Source organism: Eurosta solidaginis, chromosome 5, assembly GCF_040869045.1.
Source record: "Eurosta solidaginis isolate ZX-2024a chromosome 5, ASM4086904v1, whole genome shotgun sequence".
Taxonomy (NCBI): domain Eukaryota; kingdom Metazoa; phylum Arthropoda; class Insecta; order Diptera; family Tephritidae; genus Eurosta; species Eurosta solidaginis.
The window spans coordinates 122,802,839-122,814,704 of NC_090323.1; the positions used below are offsets into that span (position 1 = coordinate 122,802,839).

At 40.3% G+C, this 11,866-nt stretch overlaps 1 pseudogene; it reads left to right on the forward strand.

Moving 5' to 3' along the window:
* Positions 1–460: 460 nt before the first annotated feature.
* Positions 461–11,131, forward strand: LOC137254268 (nuclear valosin-containing protein-like; annotated as a pseudogene).
* Positions 11,132–11,866: the final 735 nt, after the last annotated feature.

The following is an 11,866-nucleotide window of genomic DNA, read 5'->3' on the forward strand; positions in this document are numbered from 1 at the left end:
ATGTATTTTCACAGATTTTTTTTATTGAAATGAATTAAATAAACTTGTTATTAGAATGGGAATACTGATGTCTCCGCTTATTTAGAAGGCCTTTAGGGTATACAGGTAAGGGGCCACCGAAAAGTAGGTGCGTCGGTGGCAATGGATTTGAGGGTGGGTCAAGCACCGGGCGTCGCAACAACACCCGCGGCGCCCCTTATATATATTCGGCCTTTTTTTCTTTTAATTTTCAGCCGTTTATTTTTATTTTTTTTTTCAGCTTTTTTTTTTGTCATTTTGATTTTCTGCGTTTGGTAAACGGTCATTTCCGGTTCGGTTAATTTATTTTGCCTCAGATTTTTTTTAGAATTTCTTTTTTCGAATTTAAAATTTTGAATGTTTAACGGTCTGTCCGTGACATCCGGCTCGACCGGATGTTCTTTTATTTTGAACTTATAAGCGTTTTGAATTAGTTCTGCGCTTTTTGACGGTTTTTTTTTAAAGGCATGATATGACATTTTTTTCTGTTTATGGCGCAGGACAGCAAGGTTGGCAAGAACCCAACCCAGCCGACATGACTAGCCACTGTGCACCACAAGATCATGCCGACTGCCTTCCTTGCTGCTCCACTGTAGATGCGTTTCCATAACGACAGCAATACCGTCAACAACAACAGCAACAATTGTAACATCAACAAAATCAACGTTGGAATAGTTTATGCAATTATCAGCAACAGCAGCAGCACAACAACAAAATACCGATGCCGGACCATTTTCAACTGTTGCTTTCAATAAAATTAATCAACAAAGGCAACGTAAATTCAAAAAAGAGGTAGTACTACGTAAATCGTGTGAAACTTTTCAAGATGTTGGTGGTGTGGAGAAAACTTTAAAAGAACTTTGCGAATTATTAATGCATATAAAAGCACCGGATATTTTTTTGTTTTGGGTTTAATGTCACCTCATGGTTTATTATTGCACGGACCGCCTGGATCTGGAAAAACGTTACTTGCGCATGCAATTGCTGGGGTATATATACATGCAATTTATAAACGTAAACCTTTATTTTATATATACTACAAATTTTTCTTTACAGCAATTAAATTTGCCATTGTAGAGGTTGCTGCTACAGAATTAATAGCTGGCGTCTCGGGTGAATCTGAAGAACGTATACCCGATGTATTCGAGCAAGCGGGAGTTTAGGCACTTAGCGTTTTATTTATTGGTGAAATTGATGCTATATCATCGAATCGTTCGTTTGCACAAAAAGATATGGAACGTAGAGTTGTGTCACAACTGATAAGTTGTTTGGATAATTTGAAATTAACCGAAGATGGACAAAGTGTTTTAGTTATAGGTGCAACCACACGACCTGATGTATTAGATCCGGCTCTAGGACGTGTTTGACGTTTCGATCATGAAGTTACTATAGGCATACCAACACGTAAGGATCCCAAAGATATATTAACGATTATTTGTTATGGTCTCTCGATCGAACCGAAATGTGATTTCGATAAAATAGCAGAACTAACACCGGGTTATGTTGGTGCTGATCTCTTGGGATCTCACGTGCTGCAAAAATTGCTGTGAAGGGGAAGTATGATTTTCGTAGAATTAAAAAATGCATAGTTGTTAAATAAAACCAAAATCAATTTCTAACTATTTTTTATAATAATTTTAGTTATTACTTACTTTTCTTTATTATAACATTATAACTTAATATAATAAAGAACAAAAATTAATTACAAAATAAAGTAATAATGTATTCCAAATTTTTAATAAATAAAAATTTTATAAAAAAAAATGTAAGTGTTATTTTTTTCGTTATAGATGCGTTAGGACTATGGGATAAGTATAACAGCTAAATAATTTGTTATTTACTTCATTATATATGCATTAGGAATATCAGATAAATACAACAACTGTTTAATATGTTATTTATGCCATAACGCTAACGCATAGCTTTATGACATTCGTTGCTGTAAAAATCATGTTATATATGGCATATGAATAGCATATTGAAAAGAAAAAAATATATGAAAGCTTAAAAGCAGAATTTGGTGAACATAAAAGAGAAGGCTACTCACATGTATAGAAAAATATACGTTAGGATTTGTCACTCTGTCTTAAAAAACTGATGTAAACTTTTTGAATTTCTCACGCACGGTTCTTGTAGCACTACGGATAGGTTAATGCATTATATAACAAGTAGCGTTCTAACTGGGTTCAATCATTGGAATATTCATACATCTAAAAAATTAAACTAAACAGTTAATAGTAAACTAAAATTTTCTCTTAATTTCTACAAATAATGTCTCATTTGTTTTCCAAAATTAGCTGTCTGTTTAATATTTAACTTGAATTTTCTGAAATATTTTCGTAATGTGAACATTGTGTATATGTGCTGTGAGTTGCGTTACTTGGCAAGGTTTACAATTTGTTTGTTCTCTAAATATAGCAGAGCTCTCAAGCCTGCGAATTCAAAAGTCAGTTCGGTTTGGTTTTAAGAAGCAAGAAAAAGGGTGAATGATTCAATTCTCTTCAGCGAAAATCGTAGTAGAAAAATACCTTAGTTGTTGTTGTTGTTGTAGCAATTTTTCGCCCCACCTAATAGCTGCGACCGATCACAAATTGTCATCAATATCCTCTAACGGGAGTTCAAGGAAACTTGCTGTTTCGACAGGGGTGGACCGTAATGAAAGGGGTTTTAGAGGCGTTGGTTCCACATTACAATTAAAGAGATGGTTGGTGTCATGTGGGTACACATTGCAAGCGGGGTACACATTTTGTATGTCGGGGTTGATTCTGGATATTTAAGAGTTTAACCTGTTACAGTATCCAGAACGAATTTACGCCAGAGTGACTAGCGTTTCCCTGGGGAGTATGCGTTCCTCTTCCGCAGGTTTTGGGTATTGTTCCCCGAGTACTGGATTCACCGGGAAATTCCCGTCATAAAGATCCGACGCCTGTTTGTGGAGTTCACCAAGGACCTGATTGTGTTTTTTTTTGCTTCATACGGCTGAGTTCTCAGGTGCCGTATTTCCTCAAAATGCTTACGGAGATGACTCCTTAAGTCCCTAGGCGGTGCCGGCTCATCAATCAGATGTCTGTTGGGATGCCCAGGTTTCTGGGTATTCAACAGGAACTGTTTGGTTAGCATCTCATTTCTCTCCCTGATGGGGAGTATTCTAGCCTCATTATGTAGATGGTGTCCTGGGGACATAAGAAGACAGCCCGTGGCGGTTCTGAGCGCAGTATTTTGGCAGGCCTGTAGCTTCTTCCAGCGGGTAGTTTTTAGGCTTGGTGACCATATAGGGGACGCGTAGCACGCAAACGGCTGGCCAATTGCTTTGTATGTGGTAATGAGCGTTTCTTTGTCTTTTCCCCAAATACTGCCAGCAAGGGATTTGAGGATTTTATTACGGCTCTGGATTTTCGGAATAATTGCGGCTGCGTGCCCACTAAAATGTAGATCCTGATCAAACGTGACACCCAAGATTTTGGGGTATAGGACAGTCGGTAGCGTAGTGCCATCGACGTGTATGTTCAAAATGGTCGACATTTGGGACGTCCAAGTTGTAAATGGGGTCGCGGATGATTTAGGCGGTGATAATGCCAGGTTTCGCGAGGCGAAAAAACTGGAGAGATCAAGGAGGTAGCCGTTTATTCTGTTGCAAAGCTCATTGATCTTTGGGCCCGGGCCTGTGGCCATTATTGTGCAGTCATCGGAGTAAGAAACGATAGTAACTCCTTCTGGTGGCGTTTGATATGTAAAAATTAAACAAAAGTGGGGATAGAACACCATCCTGAGGCACCCCTTGTTTAATTCTTCTTGGCTTTGATATTTCGTTTCTGAATTGCAACGATGCCTGCCGACCACTCAGATAATTTGCGGTCCACCTTTTAAGACATGGGGTAGACCCTTCCAAGTCTTGCATTAACGTGCCATGGTTGACCGTATCAAACGCTTTTGATAGGTCTAGCGTTACGAGTACTGTTCTATGGTGGGGCTTCTGACTTAAACCACAATTTATCTGGGTGCTAATGGTATTTAGCGCGGTGGTGGTGCTATGGAGTTTTCTAAAGCCGTGCTGATGACAGGCTTGCTGCAAATTTGCTTTGAAGTGTGGGAGCAAAATGGCTTCAAGCGTTTTGGCTACTGACGATAGGAGAGATAAGGCGCATACTACGGGACGTCCTAGGACGTGAACAGCAAGGAGCCAAAAAATTTATAGAAGTTACGTGGACGTCTGGTTTTGGGGTCTAGCCCAGAATAACCTGTCCGATGCAACCATCCCTTACACGAGACACACTGACAAGAGTATGACCGTCCTTAAAGATTCTTTTCCAGCAGATGCAGCAAAACCATTTCTCAGGACTGGGGTCAGGAGACGGACCCGGATTGGGTTCGATACCTTCCCGGAGCAAGATAATATGGAGCAGTCCCGCTGCAAGGAGCTGCTGGGAGGATGACAATTTGTGGGAGGGACGTAACAAATTAAATGGGGTTACACTGAAATGGCAGTCCTTGGTCGGGAAAAATCCCGAGTCGCTCCGGTACATAGAACCGACGACCTTATTGTATATTACTGATGGTAATTTTGTAAATGCCGGCAGGGAAATTATAAATCCTTAACTAAATATTTCATGAAATGATAAAGAATTATATTGCTTTGGTCTTTTGAAAATAATAAAACAATGCATGATCCCGCAAAGAAAGAATAATGGCAGATTTTCTTAGAACATCAAAGTCAGGGCCCCAATTACGTATTCCAACTATTCCGAACTTCCCTTAAAAGGACATTTTTGGTATTACGCGGTACGTGAACGTATACCTGCTATCGTAAGTTGGTATTATGAGTTTAGTAAAGGAACCAAAAAATCGTTAATGTCACAAATTGCTTTTCTATTGCAAAAAGAAGTTCGAATGCGTCTAAAATTGGCTTTTTTCTTTTGATTAACATGAAATATTTTATTCTTTTATTAGTTGCGTGGTTTCCATTAGGTCGAAATGACTGCTGCCAAAAGCTGCCCAAGCGTACACTCTCGTTAGTTGTGGCGATTCCATTATTTCACTTTACAGACTATAAGGGCCATTTTCTCGACTACCTGTGAAGATTACGCAACTGACAGATAAATTTGTCCTCATCATAAGGTCAATTTCATTTTCTCAATGTACTGTTAAATATTTGTTAAATTATTAAGGAAGTGTGTGCAGCGCTGGGAATGGATGTAAAAGAGCCCGGCAAAACTAATTAAAATAAAAAAGATAGTTTTGTTTTAAAGCTGTGTTAATCTTGGAAATAATAGATAAAAAGCTTAGAACAGAGAATGAAATAGTTCTTGAAAAGTTAGTGAAAGAATTTAAAAACTTAATATAAAGCCGGTTGCTTGGGTTTGTGCGCTAATTCGCAAAGATAAAACAACAACTAGTTTGAAGTCCAATGGTTGGTTTATTAATTTTGGTACAGAGTAAACTCATTTATTTGCCTACTGTAGAATGACGACTGAGTTTTATTGTTTTTCAATCATCTCCGCTAGCTGTGCAAATGAGTTTATGCTTATCCAAAGTATTTGTACATAAGCACACACATATAGCATGTTATTAAGAGAGGGGCATTTATCTGCGATGAGAACTTTATCCCCCGCTCCGTTTTACGTGTTGTTGCTGAATGGCGCTCAATCAGATTTTGGTTAATTTGACAAGTTAGGGTACGCTAACACATGCCGGCCCCCTATGCCATATCCGTGGCATACGAATCTTCTTTGTGCTTAAAAATCCGACTCTCCGAACAGGTGTAATAGAGGCTTGTCAGTGGATGTCGGCTAGCTTTAATGTTCTATTTGGTGTCATCTGCTAAGGAAGAAAGGAAAGGGTATTCAGAGTGTGTGCTAATTTGAGTGCTCATAGGGTGTTTCAATGGGTAAGCGGCAAATTTCTGAGATGAAACCTTTGTAACTTCCATTTTTTGTGCGGACGGTGACAACGCGCACTAAGCCGTCGCTTCCCGGATGGGTGTCGACAATCCTTCCAAGTATCCATTGATTGGGTGGTAAACGGTCATGTTTAATGACGACGAGATCAATCACTTTCAAGTTTGGTTGTTGGCTGCGCCGCTTTGGCCGGGATTGTAGATGACTAAGCCAATCTGAAGACCACCGCTTCCAAAACTGCTGAATTTGTTAATGTAATTTAATATATTGACGAGTAGGTGATATTTCTAAATTGGCTGGTTCGGGTGGAGCAAGTAATGAGTCACCGATCAAAAAATGACCGGGAGTCAACAGCAAGTCGTCACTATCTGATGTTAGCTCACGCAGCGGTCGAGAATTCAAGCACGATTAAATCCTCGCCAGTACTGTTGATAGTTCTTCCAATGTGAGTGGATTACCATTGCAAATACGTTTAAAATGATGTTTTAGGGACTTTACATTCGCCTCCCACAATCCGCCAAAGTTTGGAAAATGTGGTGAATTAAAATGCCCTTGTCAGCCAAAAATGGTACGATATCACTTTGCAGGGATTCGCGAAATTTTTGTGCTTGTAATTTGTCACTATACAAATCGTGACAAAGACCACGGCGACCAATAAATCGTTGCAGAGCGCACAGGAAATCATACGTTAACATTCCTGAAACTGCTTCGAGGTGGACAGCCTTAGTTCTTAAGCAAATGAAAATGGCAATATAGCCTTTATATGTAGTTTGTCCGCGATAGCGTGATGCTTTAAGGTCGATGGCTCCCGTGTAATCGACGCCTGTGGCTAAAAATGGACGAACGTTGATAGCAACTCTTGCTTGTGGCAAATCACCCATTAACTGTGTCGAATGTTGCGGCCTCTGACGAAAACAGACGATGCAATTTTTGATGAAAGCAGCTATAGTTCTGCGTGAATGAATGATCCAAAAACATTTGCGGATAAATGCTTAGGTTAGTTGGATACCCCCATGGAGTGTTGATTTATGAGCATAATCAATGAAAAGATGTGTAAATCGATGATTTTTTGGAAGGATAATTGGATGTCTTTCCTGGTAAGGCAATTGCGATTGCCTCAAACGGCCTCTCACACGAATAATTTTGGTATCGTCCTGGAATGGTGTTAGGCTGAAAAGGTCACTTTTATTTTGCACCATTTCATGTTTGGTTAGCGCCTTAATTTCGCCATAATAGCATTGGGTTTGCACAATATTTATCAGCCGAATGAGACTATTTTGCAACTCCGCGGCTGTTAGTGGACCTCGTAATCGAATTTCCGGGGGATTTTTGAGATTGTATTTAACACATGGCTTTTATCATTAACAAACGAGTATAAGATGAGTACCGCTCAAACAAGGGCAGTTTCTCATTGGCTATAATGGCGTTGACCATGTGTTTGACGTCTTCTTCATCCTCCAAAAAGGTCCAATCCGAGGCAGGCTAGGTTTCTTTCGGATTGCACCACCAAGTGGGGCCGTGCCAATATAGATCACAATTTATAAGCTGTGTTGCTTTCAAGCCTCTTGATGAATGGTCGGCGGGGTTTTCATGAGTCGAAACATTATGCCGTTGTTTGAAATGCGATTCGGTATGAATGAGCCCCACACGATTTGATTCGAATACAGGCCAGCGGTTTATGTCCCCCCTTATCCAGGACAAAACGATGGTGGCATCAGTCCAATAGTATACTTTAATTCGGTTCGCATTTATGGAAATGTGTTTAAGTACCCATTTGACAAGTTTTATACTAAAAACTGCTGCACAGAGTTCGATACGGGGATTACATATAGGTGGTTTTGGGGTACCTTAGTTTTGCCTGTGATAATATTAGTATGGTAGTTACCTTGAGAATCTTGCACGCGTAAATATACATTGGAAGCATACGCTTGGGTGGAACCATCACTGAATGCGTGAAGTTCTATAAGTTTGGTTGTGGAAGTGAATAATTTAGCCATCGTGGAATTTGAATTTCGTTTATCGCTTGCAGATCGTAGTCCATCTGTTCCCACTCAAGGATCAAACTCTTTGGGAGTTGTTCGTCCCACTCTAAATTGAATGACCACAGATGCTTCAAAAATATCTTGGATGTGACAATGATCGGATTAATCAAACTCCAGGGATCAAAAAGTCTCGATATCATGTAACAGCTGTGTGATGAACATTGGAATCGAACTTGAGGTTATAACGGAAACAGTCCTCTCTTGGTTGCCAACGCATACCTAAGGTTTTCGGTGTTTCCTCACTGTTTAGCTCTAGAGAAGATGTACTATATTGCTGCTCTGACGGTATTGATTTGAGTAGCTCCGCTGAGTTGCTAGCCCACTTGTGAAGTTTCATACCGGTGGAGCCTAGGGCGGCTTGCGTTTGATTACGAATCTCAATTGCCTTTTCTATAGTTTCACTCCCAGTGTAACCATCATCCACGTATATCTCCTTCATAAATACTCATTCAGCCAAGGGGTAATGCTCTCGTTCGTCTCGTGCTATTTGATGTAGCGTTTCATTTGCCAAGTATGGTGCTGAAGCGGTACCGAAAGTTACTGTTATTAACTTCTATTCAGTAACTTCACCACCTGCATTGCGCCAAAATATTCGTTGGTATTCAGAATCTTCTTCCTGCATATCTATACAACGAAACATTTTTTCAATATCGACCGTAATTACATAAACATGCAGACGCCAGTTCAATAGAATCGCTGGTAGGTCGTTCAAAAGGCGAGGCCCACTACACATAATGTTGTTTAATGATTTCCCACTAGAAGACCTGGCTGACGCATCAAAAACAACCCGACAATTTGTTGTCAAACTATTTTCCTTAATCAGGGCGTGATGGGGCAATGTACAACACGAGTAAGATGGTTGATTGTTTTAAAGTTGCCCTCCACCAGCAATACAACATCCAACGTCCAGATGTGAAAAGCATACGCATAGGGTACAGTTACACCAAGTCGGCACTTATATGCCTTATAGAGGATGATACCAAGGCTATTCTTAGTACGCAAAAAAGCCAGGTAGGATGGGTTTCCTGCCGAATTGCTACACAGGTGGCCAGCGGGATCCCGAAATCCCTACAGCCATCTTCATCCGGTTCAGTTGTACCGATGCGGGCTAAGAGATCCGCTTGACAGTTACCCGCGATATCACTATGGCCCGGGACCCAGATAATCTTAATTGTAAAATAATTCGATGCAATCGCAAGCGAGGTCAGGCACTCCCAGACAACCCTCAATCGCGCTGTAGTTGAGTTCAAGGCCTTTTGGCTATCAGAGTAGATGTTAAATTCCCTAACCGTAGTAGCACTGGATAGCATTCCATCCACCACATCCTTAATCGCAGCAACTTCCGCTTGGAATACACTGCAGTGATCAGTCAACTTAAACTTGCGGCTTAAATTTAGCTCTTGACAAAAGCCCCCCCCCCCTCCCACCAACCTTTCCATCCAGCTTCGACCCATCCGTGAACGAGTTAACCGGTCCCATGCTCCAGATAATTCCGCTTCCCCACTCCTCTCTCCCTGGAATGACTGGGGTGAAGGTTGTATAGGGAGCAGTTATCGGCATACAATAGTCCGTTCTGTCCGGGATAAAGTCGAAACTGGTAAGAAGGCTAGAGTGTCCGCGGTCAGAAAGTCCATATCCCATATCACGAAGCCTGACCAACGACCTTGCCGCGGCCGCCTTTCCCGCAATATCTACCGGGTATATGTTCAGCATGACGTTCAGTGCCAAGGTAGGTGTTGTTCTGAGAGCGCCACTGTTACTGATCAGTGCCGTTCGTTGCACTGACACTAACATTTTGGAGGTGCTCGCCATGCCCAGTGCTTTCCACCAGACCAGCACCCCATATATCAGATCGGTTTGACCACCATCTCATAAAGCCAGTGTACCACTCTTGACGAGATTCCCCATATCTTTCCGATAGCCCCTCTGCAGCAGTACAAGGCAATGGCGGCCTTCCTGGCCCCATCTTCCACATTGGGTCTCCAGGACAGTTTCTTGTCCAAAACAATCCCCAAATATTTAACCCTATCAGAAAGTACCAACGGTACCCCTCCAATCGAGGGAGTTCTGAAATCGGGCAACTTATATCTCCTTGTGAAAAGAACCAATTCCGTTTTTCCCGGGTTGACCGTCAACCCACATGATTCAGCCTACGTAGCCACAGTATCCAGGTAGCCCTGAAGAACATCGCGCACGGTGCCCAGAAATTTGCCTCTGACTAGGATAGCGAGGTCATCTGCATAGGCAACCACCCGACAACCATTGGCTTCCAGCTCCACAAGAAGCTGATTACCACAACCCAGAGGAGAGGGGATAGGACACCCCCCTGTGGCGTACCCCTGCACACCTTCCTCTTAATTATGGCCCCTCCCCACTCCGCTGCGACAATTCTGCCGCATAGAAGATTGGTAATAAATTCAACCAGAGCCGCCTCGACTCATAAACTCACCAGAGCTCTTTCGATTGCCCCCGGTAAGACATTGTTAAAAGCCCCCTCGATGTCTTGAAAGGCACCCAGAGCATACTCTTTGTGTTCTGGAGACCCCTCTATTTGCTTTAGAATCGAATGGAGAGCACAACAACAAAATACCGATGCCGGACCATTTTCAACTGTTGCTTTCAATAAAATTAATCAACAAAGGCAACGTAAATTCAAAAGAGAGGTAGTACTACGTAAATCGTGTGAAACTTTTCAAGATGTTGGTGGTGTGGAGAAAACTTTAAAAGAACTTTGCGAATTATTAATGCATATAAAAGCACCGGATATTTTTTTGTTTTGGGTTTAATGTCACCTCATGGTTTATTATTGCACGGACCGCCTGGATCTGGAAAAACGTTACTTGCGCATGCAATTGCTGGGGTATATATACATGCAATTTATAAACGTAAACCTTTATTTTATATATACTACAAATTTTTCTTTACAGCAATTAAATTTGCCATTGTAGAGGTTGCTGCTACAGAATTAATAGCTGGCTTAGCGTTTTATTTATTGGTGAAATTGATGTTATATCATCGAATCGTTCGTTTGCACAAAAAGATATGGAACGTAGAGTTGTGTCACAACTGATAAGTTGTTTGGATAATTTGAAATTAACCGAAGATGGACAAAGTGTTTTAGTTATAGGTGCAACCACACGACCTGATGTATTAGATCCGGCTCTAGGACGTGTTTGACGTTTCGATCATGAAGTTACTATAGGCATACCAACACGTAAGGATCCCAAAGATATATTAACGATTATTTGTTATGGTCTCTCGATCGAACCGAAATGTGATTTCGATAAAATAGCAGAACTAACACCGGGTTATGTTGGTGCTGATCTCTTGGGATCTCACGTGCTGCAAAAATTGCTGTGAAGGGGAAGTATGATTTTCGTAGAATTAAAAAATGCATAGTTGCTAAATAAAACCAAAATCAATTTCTAACTATTTTTTATAATGATTTTAGTTATTACTTACTTTTCTTTATTATAACATTATAACTTAATATAATAAAGAACAAAAATATATTACAAAATAAAGTAATAATGTATTCCAAATTTTTAATAAATAAAAATTTTATAAAAAAAAATGTAAGTGTTATTTTTTTCGTTATAGATGCGTTAGGACTATGGGATAAGTATAACAGCTAAATAATTTGTTATTTACTTCATTATATATGCATTAGGAATATCAGATAAATACAACAACTGTTTAATATGTTATTTATGCCATAACGCTAACGCATAGCTTTATGACATTCGTTGCTGTAAAAATCATGTTATATATGGCATATGAATAGCATATTGAAAAGAAAAAAATATATGAAAGCTTAAAAGCAGAATTTGGTGAACATAAAAGAGAAGGCTACTCACATGTATAGAAAAATATACGTTAGGATTTGTCACTCTGTCTTAAAAAACTGATGTA